The sequence below is a fragment of the Olea europaea genome, chromosome 2 (genome assembly GCF_002742605.1).
Source record: "Olea europaea var. sylvestris chromosome 2, O_europaea_v1, whole genome shotgun sequence".
Classification (NCBI taxonomy): Eukaryota; Viridiplantae; Streptophyta; class Magnoliopsida; order Lamiales; family Oleaceae; genus Olea; species Olea europaea.
Genome location: NC_036238.1, coordinates 24,079,896 through 24,098,509, shown reverse-complemented (window position 1 = coordinate 24,098,509; position 18,614 = coordinate 24,079,896).

Here is an 18,614-nt window from a genome sequence, read left to right as displayed (position 1 = left end):
TTAGCCACTTGTGCTGTGTGGCAAAAATTTAAGCCTCCTGTGCATAAAAAATTGAATGGCTTATGCCTCAGATATTATTCAACATATTTACCACCAAATTAAGAATGAATAATGCTTGTGGTACAATGCCGTGTTCAATGTCGTGTCTAATGCGGACACACGGCGCCTCGGCCGTGGGCCCAGATGTGACAGGCTCCTCGGCCAATGCCGAGGTGCCGTGTGTCGGCGTTGGACACCGCATTGTATCCGTAGCATAACCCATTATGAATAGAGAGGAGAGCAAATAAACCATTTTGAGGTCAATAAGATATGTTATTAATGTTCATAAAATAAAACAAATCTAAGAAGCAGCTAATATTTACGTCACAGTAGACCTTAACTTGAGTGTCCAACTTCGTCCTCCAACTCTGAAGATCCCAATGAATTGAAAAATATATTAATAAAACAAGCCACTCTTTCTGTCTGCAAATCTTATAAAATTCAAAATTGCTGAACCAAATATGAAGCCATTTTCTAATATTGCTTTCTAAAAATGCAAGAATATAAAATGTAAATTAACCATTCTAAATACCTTAATCTATTTGATGTCAAAAAAATATAAGGCTGATGAAATCAATTCATGGAACACGAATTGTGCTCAAAAATCACGACTTTTAATTTCTGTATTCTGGTGAGAAGGTCCTGCTCCGATTCAGTCAGTTCCTGTAAATTATTCTAACCTTTCATCTAGAATTCAAAAACACGAAATATATGAGAACAAAATGCAAGGCTATAAACTCTATATGCATTTTATGTGCGTTCATTCTATAAGGATAAGAAATAGATCTAAATTCTAGCATTAAGCATACATCAATCTTACGATTGATCGGCATCACGTTCTCTTTCTTCTGCAAAAATAAAATAATAATAAACAGGTAGAAAAAATAAAATATTCACAGTTCATATATCAGAAACTCATGCAAATCTCATAGAGGAAGGAAAGTAATACCACAGAAAGAGGAGCAGGCAGAGGAACAGGGACGGTAGAATCAGAGTTTTCCTTTATTTGGATATCGGAGGTTTGAATTTGAATTTGGATCTGGATTTTTTAAGAGATGGAGGGGACAGCGGTTTATTGCGATGATTTTTAAGTCTAGATGTGTTTATTAGCTGAAATTATTAATGTAAGAAAAGGGAGGGGAGAGAGGGAGAGGGAGAGGGAGAGAAATAAGACAACAACAAAAGAATGTTAATGAATCGAGTCGAGCCAGATGGCGAGCCGGAACTTGAAACTCTGGTTTTGCTCGAGTAAAAATGATTCGAACTTTTTTTGGCCTAAGCCCAAAAAATCAAGGCTCGACTAGAGCCAACTAGCTCTTATTTTTTCATATACATAGAGCTGCCTTTTAAGGCAGCACATACACCTGCCTTGTATGTGTTACCTTAACAAGTCAGCTGTATAGAACAGGTACAACTGCCTTGTATAGCTGGCTGCTAAACTATATATATATTTTTTTTCTTCTCTCTTCTTTTCTTTTTTTTTTTTTTTTTTAAATTTTCCCTTTTTTTTTTTTTTTTTAAAGCTTTGCTCGTTGGGGGCCAAGAATGGCCTCTGAACCGTGTGGCTCATCGAGTGACACGAGCTGGCTCGAGCTCAAGTCGATGCCCCAAAATGGGCTCAGTTCGAGCCACGAGTTGGACTCGCCAGAACTTCTTCTTGGCCGAGCCACGGACCGCTCGAGTCGATGAGTCAAATTGGTACACCTACAACAACAAAACATAAATCGAATTAAAAAATTTTGAGTTACATTAGGATTTTTGTGTTTTTGGGCCGCTAAATTATTGTTGGAAGATCCCATCACATAATTTTAGGGAAAAATACATCAATCACACCTTAACTACATCTTAATTCAATTTTAAGAAAAAAGAAGTTTAAAAAAACAAAACTCAGATGATAATTAATATTTATTATATCTAATAACATATTATATATTTAATAAATAACTTTATGTGCTAATTTTTTAAACATCGTTTTCTTCTCAAATTTATTTTCAATAAAATAATTTTTCACTTGGACTGATCATAGTTTTTATTCTTATTTTCCAACTGCACATTCTAAAAAAATAAAAAGTACCAATAGAAGATTCGACAACTACAACAGCCCCTGCTTCTTCAAGTGGAACTCCAGGTTGAGGAGTTACTCGAAATGATGCCAAGATATTAGTATCTCTGGTTTTGTATTTAGGAGAGGATAGGGAAGGACACACCTCTGGTGTACCAGTTATCATACCCATGTAAACGCTGGGTAGTCAAGTGCGGAGCGGATAACTTAGTTGAAAAAGCACCATCTCTTCTATACATCTGCCTTTTCTCAACGCATTTCTTTTGGCAAAGACTCCATTTTTTCCTCTTTTCAAATGGTACATATTTCTCAGAACATAGAGTGTGAAACTATTCATGATTCCATGATTGAATCAATTCTATAACAGTTCCAAATTAGAGGAGTGTTATGGTAAAATTGTTGGGAATCTTCTTATCATGTGCAGCAGAAAATTAAAACAGATTTCAATTTTCACAAAGGATCTGCTTTGTGTTTAGATAAAAATTGTAATAGAAATTGTAATTTTCAGTGATTCTACAAACTCCTTTGTAATTCTTGCTTTGATTTTATAAACTTCTTTGCTATTCTTTCGTTCCAACAACCTTGATCCGTCACCCACAACTGTCAAATTGTTCAGCCTCTAATGGTGATCCACACAGAAAACAAGATTGTAGGATTAAAGTTTTCTTCTTGTGCTATCAAGAATAATCAATTTTTTCTCTACAAATCCAAAATCCTAGTCACCTATTTATACTAAGCCAAACGGGCTTGGCCCATCTCCTAACCCAGTCTAAGATTTAATTAATCTACTTAATCAAATTCGATTCATGAATTAATTAATCTAATTAATTAATTCGAGCCAATAAATAGTAATCCAATTAATTAATTTATCCAACGCTTATTAAATTAATTAATTGGTAAAACACAATCTTCCAGTTATCATTTTGTGTGTAACCCATCAGGTTCCCAATCACGATACTTAGCGATGTGAATTACTATTTTGATATAATTAGAATCGATAAATTAAAACACCCTTTTAATTTATCACATACTGATGTTCGCTGTTCTAGATTGACATCGCAATACATGTGACAGGAAATGTACATGTGACAGGAAATATCAAGTGGTATGACAAAATCAAACTTGTACATTTACCGTGAAACTATAATCTCTTCGTCAATATGATTCGATCAATTATGAGATATGGAAGTTGTCAATCTCGATTATCGATCATATCTTTCATTACACTATTAAATCAATATAAGTCGAAAATTCATTTTTAAGTTTTGAGTACACCTTGGACAATGATTTGGTTATCGACCTAATTGAATAAAATGCAGATTATAATCTCTTACTATCTAAGAGTTGGTCATTCACAACTTTCATACGAATCTTGAGATACCCGAATGATGTCTTATTAGTGGCCCTTGGCCAAGCAACATCCAACACTATCAATGTATGACCATCCTCATATAAGTCACTATGACGACCTCAAGTCAAAGGACCAATTTCACTATTGAACGTCAGAAATTAACCACTGACACTCAGATCCATGTGAAATCTCCCGGTAGTGAGCTGGTGGGAATTGTTATCGTTGATAGGGACTGGCGATGCGGCAACGCTTGAGACCCATAGCAGCGAGTGCCATTGCTATATTTGCAGTAGCAAGAGTAGTTGCCAGCAAGTAGCAAAAAGCCGTTGTTGTTGGACAATGGAAAGCCCTCTGTCGCAGGTGCCAAGGGATGGCAACCCCGCCCTTGAAATCCAACAAAAACTTCGTTTGAATCGATGTAGCGTTGTTGCATATTTCTATTCCTTAATTCAATTATCTTGAGCCACACATACATTGCTTTACATTAAGCTATAAAACAAAACAAAAAAAGACTACTTTGAACCGTGGGAAGATATACTCTGGAGTTTTAGATTTATATAAAGGAAAAGGAGATAGAACAAAGAAGACACTAAAAAATAAAAAGAAAAAAAAGCTCTGATTCGTATTTTTCATAGAGAAAGCTCTAATCAAAGATAGAACAAAATCCGTTATGTATTATATCTAAGGGATTCCTCAGTTCTAGTTGAAGAAGACACACGCATATAATGGCCATGACAAAGGGTCTCGATGGCGCGAGGATGAGCTAACCCCAAAAATCTATCCTCATGGATTAAACTATTTATACATTCATCTAGAAATTGGACAACTCATCGGAATGTCAAATTAGATATAAACAATGATGTACATGTAGCATAATCCAAAATCTTTTTTCACAAAATCTATTTACAAAAATTTTCTTCCAAACAAGGACTTATTGTTGGGAGATTTTGCTACAAGAGTATCTCCAATATGTCTCTAAGTGCCTGTTTAGCCCCTATTATTCCACATTATAATGAGAGGAATGGTAATTTTTTGGAGATTTTGTGGTTGAAAAATAAAAGAATTTTTTTTATTTACGTGCAATATTATTTTATTGAATAATGTGTGGTTGACAAGAAAAGAGGGAAAATGGATTATAATTTAATAGGGAATAATGAGGGTCAAACAGGGTCTAAATACAAGGCCCCTATTTGAACATCATTCTACAAAATTTATTTTTTCTTAGACTCATTTTTAATTAATAGATTCTATTAATAAAATAATATGAATAATGTTATTCAATTTCATTGGTGCTAGCACCAGTCTATATAATAATAATAATAATAATAATAATAATAATAATAATAATAATAATAATAATAATAATAATAATTAAATATCGTTATATGATAAAATAATTTAAATACAAAGTCATTGATCTATTTAATTGGACCTATCAAATTTGACCATTTAAACTATTGTTATGTAGCATCTATTAAGCCCCTGCTTGGTATGGATTAAAATTAAATTTTAATCTTACTAAAAGTTAATAATTAATTTTGATCACATATTTAATGGGACCGACAAATTTCAAACCATAAATTTCGTCAATTTTTTTTATTAAAATCTACTAAAATTCTGATTTTAATATCCTAAATAGGGACTTAATTTGCATGTAAATCCAATATTTTTCATAATTTTAACTACACATCCAGAAAAATTAATTTTTATAAAATCTAATGTATGTTGAAGAAGGAAAAATTTTCAATTTATGTGTAATATTATTTTATGAAAAATTGTGTGGTTGAAAATAAAAGTGAAAAAATTATAAGGATTATACTACTTTAACATAATGGTGTCCATTATGTACCCCAAGCATCACCCAAATTATAATTTGAAATAATAGAGGCCAAATGGGGCTTATAATTATTGCATTTAATAACTTACATATTCCAACAATCCAATCCTTAATTATTCAAATCATATTTGAATTTATTGATCATAGACATATAAAAAGAATATGTAAATAAAAGATTGCGATAAACTGATAAAAGTTTCTTAAGAAAAGCAAAATGAATAGTCAAAATAGAGAATATTGTTAGATTGTATACAAAATTACTTTAAGGGGTTGTTCAACAAAATTTAAGATAATTTTTTTTTTTAAAAAGCAAATTTAGATAAAAGTTATGAGATGTGTGATTGAAAAGTAAATATAAGCTTTAGATCCCATCAAATGTATTATTAAAATTAATTATTGACATTGATATCAAATTTTTAAACTATCCCAAACAAGCACTAATATAAAAGATACTTTCTATTTTAAATAAGAAGCTTTCATAAATAGAGAGTCACTTAAAATTACTTTGAATATGATTAAAAAAAAAAACTTTAATTATGTATTGCTGTGATTTAAAATGTGTGATAAAGGCTAAAAGTTCGTCTTCCAACAAGACATAAAATAATTAAGCCCTCAAGTCATCGATAAATTCGAGCTTGTGAGGTTGAACTCATGCAAAAATGATATTGTCCCTGTAAATGGCCAATCTCGATAGGATGATGTCTCATTGTCTTGGATGAAATTTGTTAGACAAACAAAATGAAAAGGAAAGCCTAAGCCTAAGTCCTAGTGGTGGCATGGTTCGGCTTGGCCCTATTACCCACGAGCTCGGCTCGTGGCTCGTGCTGAGCTTTGGCTCGTGAGCTCCTAATTTTTTAGATAAAACTCTCCTTCTTCCTCCTGAATTGTGACACACTACCCAAATTCTAATTGACGGAGTTGAAAATTGTACACGAACAACTTGTTACGAGTACAATTTTAAAAAAAATTAAAGATAGTATTATAAAATAATTTTTTTTTATTAATATGGTTAAATTAGATATCTCTTACAACCAAAAATGTATGTCTTACCAATCCTTCACGCTCATTAATGCTTTTAAAATATCTTCGTTCAATTGGCCCTTGACCTCGGACAGAACCTTTTTACCTGCCCCAAAAGCAAACTTTGAAACTACAGTACTAGCCGGAAGTGTTAGTAGGTCTTTCACGATCGTAGAAATCACCTGCAGTCGTTGTTTCTCCTTTGGCCAAAAGTCAATTACATCTTTTGATTTTTTTTTTTTAATTGATGCATTACTAGGCATATGATGATTAATGTAATCAAGTAATTTAGTAGGCAATGCATTTGGACTCGAGTCCGATGTCTAATTACATGTGGTAGACATACTAGTACTTGAAGAACATATTGTCTCATATTTGTATGTATTAAGTCCTTCAAATAAATTTAATATTGCAACTTCGTCTTCTTCAATATTAGCGAGAGGGATAGGTGTCGAGAGTGCCCCACTAATATTTGCACCAATTCGTTGTACATATAATTTATACATTTTACATAAAGTTTATTCTAAATTTCTATAAGTGATAGTGTGTTAAAAGCAAAATTTTTTAAAATCTTATCAATTATATATTTAGTACTTGGTAAAGTGCATTGAGGTCCATGATGCATAGTAAAGTAAAGGAAATATCATAGGAGATCTTCTCAATATTTTCTAAACTTTAATTTCATAGGAAATATAATTTCACTAAAATCGAATTCAATTTTGTATATATGAAAAGTCCTTGCAATAATATAAAGACATTCAAGTACCATACACTTAGTGTGATAGTACAATCCAGATAAAATATTTATACAGTCATAAAAACTTGTCAAAAATTTTTTTACTTTTAAAAACTAAAAGCCAATTAGATTTATTCAAAGTATTGTCATTATTGTTTCTAATATGCCTATTGTTATAAAATTCAATTATTAAATGTTCAAATCATTTGCATGATTTTAATGATAAGTGGAGTTTCATTTATGTTCTACGTCACTAACAAATGTTTTTTGTATTCATCACCCCAATTCAGCACAAAATTCCTCGAAGGCTTGTTTTCTACTTGGTGGAATTGTGATATATATATATAAGTGCATTCTCATTTCTTTAAATTTCATTCTTAATATGTTTCAAACCATCTCGCACAATTAAATTAAAAATATAACACACACAATGAATATAAAATAAATAACCACTAAAATCGAGTTGCAATACCCTACACAATTTATTGATAACTGGCTTATTAATACTAGTGTTATCAAATGTTAAAAAAAAAACGAATTTTAATGCCGTAATGATATTTTATAATAATGCTCGTATTAGCATTAAATATGTTTTTAGCTTTGTGAGGGAACTCAATTATTTTAAAAGAAATAATTTTTTTATGCATACACTAAAGTAGGTCTATGTAGTGTGTAGTAGTGGCTATATAACCTATTTTATTAATCACTTTCCATAAATTCGAAGTTAAAGATAATACAACACCATATTTTTGCAAATCAATAATCGATTGTTTTATTGTATTGATGAAATATTCTATTGTACCAGAAAGAATAGTGTTTCTACTTAACCCGAATATACCTTGGTTAAACATATTCTTTCGCGTAGGAAATGAATGTTAGTTGTACGCTATTATTAAAGGCAACTCAGCGCCTGCAATAAACTTCATCATTCCTTTTCTAGTTTTCTCATCCGAATATATCCACATGGAAATTGTCATTGAAGTAAAATCGATGGTTGGACTACCAAATTGCAGTTGCATTTGAGAGGCACCAACAAGCCCGCTTTGACTGCACAACTTTGTAGTGACGGTTGAGGTGAATGGTATCAATGCTCTTTTGCCCATTCCAATTGTGCTTGATAGTGTTTACACGCTACTTTAGGCTCTATAAGTTCGTTGACCTTACGATCCTCCGGAATCAATTTAAAGTGATCCCAATATTTTACATGTTTTTCCATTTTTCGCTTTCCACTTGTATCAGGAACATCTAATTCCTAATGTTCCATTTTGGGAACATCAACATTATCCACATCAATTGGACTACTACTTCTGTGAGGAACCAAATCTAGAATATTTTCGAGAATTGATACGTCGTTGAGACTGGCATATTCATTGTGAATTTGACTTCATGCCGTCACACGTGATTCACCACCAATACCGAACAAGTCCTCGACAAATGATTGTGGATCCATTTGTGATGAATTGATAATATAACAACTTGAATGAGATGAAATAACAAATGAATGAGTAGGAATTGGATAATTCAATTTGTAGGAATGTAAATTGTAATGGCAATGTAAATAAAATATAAGTATAGATAATAAAATATGTATTGTGTAACCTGTATTATAGGTCTGTAGTAAAATAAGTAAATTTGTATATGGGAATAGAGTAAGATATAAGAATACAATGAATATTGAAATTGAGTGTAGCAGAATGCTAAAGACAGTAAGAAATATCGTTTTTGTGTGAAAAAGTTGTTAACATGGTAAGGTATTTATAGGGCCTAATGGCCACAACTAATAGTTTAGTGACCATTGTCAGTAGCAGCTCCCTCGTGGGCTGGCCGAGCGAGCCTCGTGCTAGGGTTCAGTGCTCAGCCGAGTTGACAAGTCACTTGACCCGTTTGACATTCCTAAGCCTAATTTATGCAATGTAAATAGTAAAGCAAAACAAGAATGTTCATCTTATCCATAAATCGAGAACCTATTGATACGATTTTAACACAAAAGTCCCAAGGACTCCAACAACTACCCAATTGAATGACTTAAAGCGTGTCTAAAAGATACACAATTAAATGAATTAACTATTGTATACCTTTTAGACAAGCTTTTAAAAGCCTTACCTAATGAGTCTTAAAATGTTACTTTTGAGTATCTTTGATAATTTTTTGAAAATATATTGTGTGGCTAAAAGAATTTTTAAAGAAAGCATATTTAACTTTCTTAGGAATCACTTCTACAAAAAGTAGAAGTAAAATTAGTTTTTGAATTTCAAAAGACGTGCCAAATCCGGAAGACATATAGGGCCTTAATAATTGAGTAGATTTTGATTAGAGCATTGGAGCACCCTTGGGCTAAAACAACAATTCTTTCTGTTTACTGATCCGAGTAATGACGGGCTTATTCAGTAACGAGGCCCACTTATCAATTTGATGTGGCTCTACAAGTTGTCCAACCATAAGGCGAACTTGAGTAAGTCCATCTTTCATAGTGATTAATTAATTTAGAATTTAATTTAAACTATAATTAACAGTTAATTTAATAATGTATTTAATCGAGTTCACAAGTTTTCAATTACACATTCATCAATTTTTATCAAAATTTCTTAAAAATCTAATTTTAATCACCAAACATGGGCTAAATATTTATAAGCAGATATAAGTTGTTGTACCTAGTTTTGCATATAAACTTATTTCTCTTTAGTATCGACTTAATATATTTGATAAAATTAACCATTATACATAAAAAGTATTTTCAGACCCCAACATGGTTACATAATGGGTATTGGGTAGTGACCATCTTTTAGTTAGTCCTCTATTGACCTAAAATAATATTGTTGAACTAGACTTATCATACAATTCAATTTTAAAGTTGAAATTGTTCTACCACGAATATGTGCTTTCGCTCATAAACTTCTAATCATTTGATTTTAACAACATGAAATCATGAACGATATATTTTGAGCTCTTTATGACCTTTATTTGAGATGATAGTGCACAGCTAAATTTTAGGACAATTTGATGAATAAAACAATCAATCTAAACATGACTATTATGAAAACGGACTGTCGTGTTCGACTAGACATGCACAAACCAATGTTAAAAAATATTTATATTCATATCATTTGATCAAGGTAGCAACATAACTCTTGATTCTTTCCACTCCAATTATTCCTTTTTGTTTGTTATTTCACATGTAAGAGCCGAGCTAAGACTACTGGAATCTTCAAAATTGTTTCCCATAGTTGAACTAACACAATTGTTTACCAATAATTTTGTATTATTTCATTAATGGTTTAGATCAGCAAAAATAATTTTAAATGGAAATATTTTTTAATGTTTTGTTCTTCTTATACAGTCACTATATAGAACTCTTTCTTGGAAGGGATTAAAATTTAGATTTTAATTTAAATCAAAGTCAACAATTAATTTTATCTTTTGCTTTTTTTTTCGTTCCACCAACATTGATTCGCCACCACAGCTGTCCAATTGTCCAGCCTCCAACGGTGATCCACACAGAGAATAAGATTGCAGCTTCTAGGATTTTCTCTTGTGCCAGCAAGAATAATGAAAATCATATGGACCTCAAACCCTAACTATGTATTTATATAAACCCAAACGGACTCGGCCCGGTCCGATCCAATATTTAATTAATCCAATTAATTAAACCCGTTCCATGAATTAATTAATCCAATTAATTAATTCGGGAATATAATAACAAATCCAATTAATTAATTTATCCAACGATTGTTAAATTAACCAATTGGCAATTTGCAGTCTTCCAATTCTCTTTTGTATGCGACCCATTAGGTTCCGACCACGATACCTAACGACGTGAAATATTATTTTGATCTAATCAAAATTGATAAATTAAAACACCCTTTTAATTTATCGTCAATTCATACTCGCTGTCCCTGATTGACATCTAACAATATGTCGGGGGCAATACATGTGACGGGAAATGTCACGTGGTATGACAAAACCAAATTCGTTCGTTTACGGTGAAACTATAATCCCTTCGTCAGTATGATCCGATCAATTACGAGATATGGAATTGTGTCAATCTCGATCATCGATCATATCTTTCACTCCACTATTAAATTAATATAAATCGAAAACTCCTTTTCAACCTATGAGTACACCTTGGTCAAGGATTTTATCATCGACTTAATTGAATGAAACGCAGATCATAATCTCCTATTATCTAAGAGTGACGAATCCTTTATTGATCAATCACAACCTTCATACGATTCTTGACGTAAACGAACGATGTCGTATTAGCGGCCCTTTTCAGAGCAACATCCAACACCGCCAAAGTATGACTGTCTTCATATAAGGTACCATGACGACCTCAAGTCAAAGGACCAATTCCACTATCGAACGTTAGAGATTAACCACTGACACTCAGATATTTATCCATGTGGAATCTCTCGACGAGTCTCCAATGTTTTGTTCTATAACAAAACATCCACGTGTTCATTTAAATATCACCATACTTTAGCTTGTGAGATCAGTTACTTACTTCACAAGTAAGAAATGTCACACGTGATGGTCGATTCGTAATAACGATATCCGTATCTCGTTATTACTTACGACCACGAACGATTTAAGATTCAATCAGATGTACTTTGTATTTCACAATCACAACTCCTTGTGATTAACAAATTACGAAAATTTGAATCTACGGATTCTATTATTTATTTAATTGTCTATTAATTAAATAATATATCTGTCATTTAATTGCATTAATTATATATAAAAGTATTTATGTCCAAAGTTGATTGGACTTAGAGCATAATACTTACACTTTTGAGTCCAGATTATCGTTCCCACGAGGATTATACTTTAATACTCAATTTATTATTTCTAACTTCTATTTGATGAAAATAAACAAGAATAATGATTGGTTATGATTTTTAATCTAGAACCCATCAATACGTGGATGCACACAAAGAATGATTGAGAATTGAAATAATAAATGAATATTAGGGCAGAACAATTTCACCTATTGATCACATTTAAGTCTTAAATCAAGATTCATAAAATATAAGGTGGTGTTCGGTCAAATTCTCTTATTGTATTCAATTTACTCCTCTCTAAGTTCTTATTGAGTCTATTTAACTACTTCAATTTCATATCTTTATGGGAATCAAACTTAGTTGAATGAAATAATAGTTTTAAGAATTCATTTATGACCGTAGTAATTAATATATATATCTTTACACGTTATATTAATTTACCAGATTTTAATATGTGGTTTAAACAAAGAATCATCATCACTATGTAATTATTTTTCATGAAATCATTGAATAATTGGCTCGAAAATTCAAAGCATTGAGAATATGATTAAAATCCACACATATAATTATAACGAATAAGAATCTCAAATAAAAGAAATAAAGGGTCCCAAATTAGCTACATTGTTCGCCCTAAAATTAGATTTAGCTACTCATTGTAATGAAAGAAAAACAAGAAGTTATTATGGAAGATATTATTGGGTTTTAATTAAAAATATAGAATAAGAAATCAATCTTGTATCAAGATCTTCTTTCTCTACTAATTTATGCTTCAAAACTTGGATTGCTTGATGCTTTTTCCCTTAAATTCTACCTTTCAATCTCCAATTGCATGTGTCTTCCTCCTAATGAGTAGATTCAATCCTTTAATTTTTTGCCCCTTAAATTCTCTCTCAATTCTCCAATTTTTTTGAGGTGTTTTTATGCATAAAAGAGGCTCTCCCCATGTGTATGGTACGTTCTGGTCCATATATAGCTCCAATTTAAGTCAAAAATATCGCCCAATATCATTTCAAGTTGAGTTTTAATCATATAAGAAAACCTGGGATTGGGCCAAACTTTTGTACAATGCTACTACATAGTACATTACCATGCTATCGTATAGATCACTTTCTGAACTCCAAATTTTTTTTTGCATGCATAGATGCAATCGTACGATTTTACATACAAAGTGATACAATTTTTCTAGAAATAGTATTTCTCCAATTCGAACTTCTTTTAACTAAAAAATGAGTGTCAAGTTGAGGCTAAAAATTCAAAGCATAATTTTTTCAGCTGGAAGTTGATTTGTGAGAATATTTCGACTCTATTTTCACTCTTTTGACTTCTTTCCTCATCGATTGACTCCTAACACTCTTGAATCTTCATCGTAAAGTTTCACAAAACTTTTGAGTATTTACATTTTGGTCCCTGAACTTTGGATCTTGCTCATTTTTCGGGTTTTCATCTCGTTTCTTCCCATTTCTTGTACCATCATTAAATTTTACCTATTCAACACCAAATGCGACTCTTTAGACCATAATTTATTCAAGAAATAACTAAATATCATCGTTTTAAGGCTTTGGATAAGCATATAAGATACACTTATCAACCCATAACAATTATCAAATCTGATTTGATTTTAATCCCCATCAAACAAATGCAGATTCCTCTTACAATTTTTCTTGCATTGTATTATCTATTACATTTATTTTGACTTGATAAGAAGACTTTGTGGCTTAGTTGGTGAAGTTTACAAATGAAAAGACCAAATTAAAGGGTTAAAGACCTATTTGATCCCACGTACACCCTACTTAAAAGAAAGAAGAATAACAAGATACATGCACATACATTCGTATCAATTCGAGCAGTTCAAGTTTGGAAAAGAGAACAAGGATTTGTACTTGTGGATCTAGGCGAAAATTACAGACAATTTTGTTCCATAGTCTTTTAGAGTTATTGAATAATTGTTGCAACCCCTATGACAAATGCAAGATAGCAGCAACGCTCGTGAGCAAATTTATGATGTCTTCGTCAGTGATGTTCATCAAGCAAGAGGCATGTATTAGTCATGGTCCTTTTTAACTCATGAGTTCTCAATCTTCGAGCATTTGAACAAAATATATAGAAGTAAAATTAATAAAATCGAGTTGAGGGCTATGCTAGAATAAATTTGTACCAATATATAGGATTCTCGCTATCCAGTCAATCATCTAATAACATTTTGATAATATAAAATCATTTCACAACTTTTTTACATCATATAAATACATGGTGCAAATTACTCCAAAAGGTAAAAGCTTGGCAGCTCTCAAATGTGAAATATACATACTTATAATAATAACAACTAATAACAACAAAATAAAATCAAAATCAAACCCACCATTAAAGCCACAATCCTCTGCATCTGAAATCATATCTCCAAATAACAACCCGCCAATAGCACCTTCTAGTAATTCGGCATATATTCCCATGCAAAATTTGTTCTTTTTTGGTGGTTGCTGTACTATTGGCAGCGACGGATAGCCATAGCACGGTGCTGGTTGTTGGGGATACTCATATCCTGGTGGTAGCGACGACGGGTATCCATCCTAAGAGGGTTGAGATGGTTGTGGGTGCCAATATCCCAACGGAGGAGGATATCCTTCAAGCGATGGTAGCGGGGGTGGTACTTTCATTTCTCTCAACAATTGGATAAGGAGGATCTCCTACAGGCAGTGGCGGAAGATGTTGGGTTGTGTGCACATATAATATATTTTGTTATGATAAAATAATAATTTATAATAAATAAATTGTGATTTTATTTATTTATTATTAAGCATGCGATTTAAAGTGCCTATAATCATTTATAATAATATGATTTGGGAACTTCCTTTGAGAAATATAATGTGACACAATTCATATTTTGATCATAAATAATTTGTTTACAATCAATGTATAAGGGTTGGTATCTAGCACTGGAAGGTTGAAGTGTTGACCGATTCACTATTTAGATTTGTGTTTTGTCATTATCACAGAAATAGTTAAAGGTGACAATAATATACTTAGAATGTATTGAACGGACACCGTGTGGAGAATTAAATTCCATTTGGCCGCTATCTAGATCCCTTGATAGAGTTATGTATATCTTTTAGTGATTTTAATGGTTCTTTGATCTATCAATGGGTAAGATTAATTTGATTGGTCAAATATCTTGATGGGTTGAAAACTTGAGAATGAACGAAGTAAAGAACATGAGTTCGTATAAGGAACTGTCACCCTGAAAAATGGATATGGTTACTCTAAAATCTTTTTTGTTGAACGGTTAAAATTTAAGTTCAATGTTTAGCAATGACTAAACTTCAACATTTGTGATTAGTTCACAGAACTATTGAAGGAAATGAAATTTAAGTTAGTGAGATTAATTAGAAGGGTAAAACGATCATTTATGCTCATATCTAATTATGAATCTCGAACGGTCATAAAATACATAGACGGCAGGTCGGAGAAAAGTATAACCGGGTTATTAACTTCTGTGATTTTATATATTCCAAGAGTTTAGTATTTTGCCTTTAGTGGAAAAAGTAAAGACCAATAATTAGATTGGATGGTCTAGGATTGACTACTAAGGATCTAATTATGGGAGTTTGGATAATATATGTATGAACAGATCCCTTTAGTAGCTTTACAAAGTATTGGAACTTAAATTACAGTAATTATAATAGTTTTGGACTTAATTGTAATTACAATAAAATTCTTATTTGAATGTGAAGTTATTATTTTACAAGAATTGTAGCTATTCTATCTCTATAAATAGAGATTAAATGGAAACTATACATCCTATGAAATTGTACAGCAATCATAATACAAAAATTCCATAGTATTCAAATTTAGAGAGAGAAAATATTTCTCATCTTATTTAATTGTCCAGATCAAGAATTAGTTTCTTGATTTAATTAAAAGAAGGTGCATATTTACCCGTGTAGTCTTGACTTTGGAGAATACGATTGAAGACTTGGAGGATTGAAGAATCAAGTTCTTGTAATTAAAAATTTGGAAGTTTATGATTCAAATGATTATAAGTTTGTGATTCAAAATTAATTCAAAAATTGATCATCGAATTTAGGTAAAAATTCAAATCCTTTATTGTTGTTATAACATACATGTGAACATCCAAATGATTTTGTTCATTGAATTAAAGAAATTTTTTAATTTTTGGATAATTTTGCTTCCGCATTCCAATAGAGGATACATAGAACTGGGTACCCGCCATCATTGGATCTGTTGGAAAAGCGGCGACAAGCTTATAATCTTTAACTTTTGTCATAACCACTGCAAATCCACCAGCAACTTTCTTAGTAAACCTGTATGAAAAAGCGAGTTTGCCACTGGGCTTCCTCACTTGATAACTCACAAAATTCTGCTACTCCCCATTGCCACCTCCACCGGCAGTCGTCGGAGATTCAAAAAGCTCTTTTTAACGGCACATGCACTTCACCAACGTCTTTATCCCCAAGTACTCACTGACACAAGCTTGAACACTAGATTTAGGTGGATCTGTTGGAGCGTTGCATCCTCCACCGTGAACTTTATAGGAAAATTCCAAGTGGGATTGTTGTCTCCATTGTCGTCCATCGACGTTTTTGTCTTCTATTTCGATTTGTTGTCTCCGTTGGAGATTAAAACGACGACATACACGTCCATTTTCATGATGAGGTTGACTTTGTTTGATACCCTACACGCATAACATTGATTTCCAATATACGATAATCCATTTTGATGATTTTAATGAACTAAATAAACTAAAGAAATTTTGAGTTTAGTCTGGTATATTTGTGGATATATGGATAACACTATTGAGAGAGAGAGAGTTTTATTTCAAGTCAACGTTTTGTGGTGGCCTTACTTGGGGGCTTTGTACACGCAGGGCCGGTCCTGTGGTTTTCGAGGCTCGAGGCAAACTTAATATATTGGGCCCCCCAAAATCAACGTAAAGATCTTGATTCATTCCACCGAAAATAAAGTATTTTAATCATGTTTTACACTTTTGTTTTATTCTTTCTAAGTTGAGAAACATATTCTCAAATATGTTGATTCATGGTCAAAGCAAGAATAAACAGAAAACAAATAAACATATTATCTTGAAATCAATGGAGAAACATATACTCAAATACGTCCAATTCTCGACTTCCCGTAAATAAAACTCCATTTAAACCAAAATTAAAAATCCAAAAATGAAGCTCCTACTAACTAAAGATTTGATTCCATCCAATAATTACATAAATATGTATAGATATAGAGAGAGAATAAGAGAGTGCAAGGCAAAAACAGTAGAGGGATAAATGAGGTCGTAGAGAGAGGATGAAAATTGAATTTGTACTGAATGGTCTAAAGTCTGATTTTTAACCAAATCTAATTAAAATGGGTATTTGGATTTTATCGATCCAAAAATGAAGCTCCTACTAACTAAAGATTTGATTCCATCCAATAATTACATAAATATGTATAGATATAGAGAGAGAATAAGAGAGTGCAAGGCAAAAACAGTAGAGGGATAAATGAGGTCGTAGAGAGAGGATGAAAATTGAATTTGTACTGAATGGTCTAAAGTCTGATTTTTAACCAAATCTAATTAAAATGGGTATTTGGATTTTATCGATAAAAATAAAAAATAAAAAATAATAAGGGGCCCAAAACGAAAGTCCGCTACTAAAAAATAAAACTAAAAAGCCTAAACCAATCTTATCTTCTTCATTTCATCTCATCCATCCCTGCCATTTCACAGTCCCCAGTGCTGTTGTTTGTGGTTCCAAAATTGCTGTTTGCCGTCTGCTGCCATTTCATCCATTTCACAGCCAAAACCAATTGAATTTGTTTGCTGTCTGCTTCCATTTCAATGATTTCATGATTTTCATCCATCCTTGCTGTTTGCTGCCATTTCAGAATCTACCCTCCCAAGAATATTTCTCAAACCGGCTCCCGCGGAGAGGCCTCCTTCGGTTTTTGGCCTGAGGCGCAGGCCTCATCAGCCTCACCTAAGGATCGGCACTGCGTACACGTAACAGTTACGATAAACACTTAGCCATTACTTTTTTATTTATAATCATATACGGCTTGTTTAATTAGTGAGTCTTTGTGTGGTTTTGTTTAAAAATTAATAAAGAAATCAAGTGAAAATAAATAAATATTTTTATAAATACATTTCATGAAATTCACTGTTTTTATTAACTTTTCAACACTGCATTTAATCAATTTTTATCAGAATTTATTAAAAAGTTGCTTATTAGTAAAATCAAACAGGGTAACTACGAACAAAATAATTAATGAAATTTTCACTAATAAAGTACAATTCACTATTGCACATGATAAGAATTAAACCTTTTTATTTTTTTAGTTTTTACATTTCTTTCTTCTTTAATTATTTCCAAAAATCAATGTACCAAGCTTGTCCTTGTTTTCCCATCTTTCCTTTCCTTTTTTCATTTTGGTTGTTAATTGAGACAATAGATGGTTTGGAAATAAATGGTGAACAAGCTAAGAAGTCATTTTCTATATTATTTTCCGTTCCTCATAGTCTTCCAATGACAAAGAGAGTAATTTTCCTTTCACTTTCCACTTCTTTTTGTTTTTTTCCCTTTCCACAACCTAATTTTCTTGATAAGAATTTGACTATTCTATATGTAAGTTGAACTCTTGACTTGACTACTTATTAATGGGATGTGAGATAGGTCCAATATCTTATATAATCTATTATCCATAAACATAGAATACCTGCTCTTCTATAACAAGAAAAATATAGAATTTGTGTTTGTAGAGCCCAAAAAAAAAAAAAAAAA